Source organism: Penaeus monodon, chromosome 23, assembly GCF_015228065.2.
Source record: "Penaeus monodon isolate SGIC_2016 chromosome 23, NSTDA_Pmon_1, whole genome shotgun sequence".
NCBI classification, from domain to species: Eukaryota; Metazoa; Arthropoda; class Malacostraca; order Decapoda; family Penaeidae; genus Penaeus; species Penaeus monodon.
The window spans coordinates 29,434,601-29,435,187 of record NC_051408.1 but is presented as its reverse complement, the minus strand read 5'-3'; positions in this window follow the sequence as shown (position 1 = coordinate 29,435,187).

The following is a 587-nucleotide window of genomic DNA, read 5'->3' as shown; positions in this document are numbered from 1 at the left end:
AAACCATCGAGAGAAAAAAATTCTCGCACCAACTCACGCGACCCGAACGCCTCCCACGTTACACCATAAGGGCGATTTTCCGGTATTGTGACATCTGAAATTCAGCTTTGATTGTTATGATTAATGTACTTAATCGAAGGGGGTAAAGGTGGGAGGTATTTGTAGGGGGAGGGTGCATGGAGGAGGTGGGGGGGGGGGGGCAGGCGTGTCGCCACGCCACCTTTAGTGCGAAATTGTGGGAAAGAAATTCAGAGATGAATGTCTCCGTGATTTCCTATTACGAAAATTAGTTATTGGAGAGATGTGATTTAGGTGCTTCGAATCACAGTCATTTCTCAGTTCGACACATACAAGTGTGTCTGGAAACGCGCACGCCCAGTCCCACAAACACACTCACCTTCGCATGCACCCTTACACATATACATGCACACACGTAAGTATGTGTACATATTTACATAAAGAGAGTATAATAAAGACACTGACGCCGTAACCAAAGGCCATCACGGAGGCCAATCACTGTGATGATGACGAGTCGGGAAATGCAAACACAGACGCGAAATGTTCCTTGTTTCCTCTTCGTATAATAA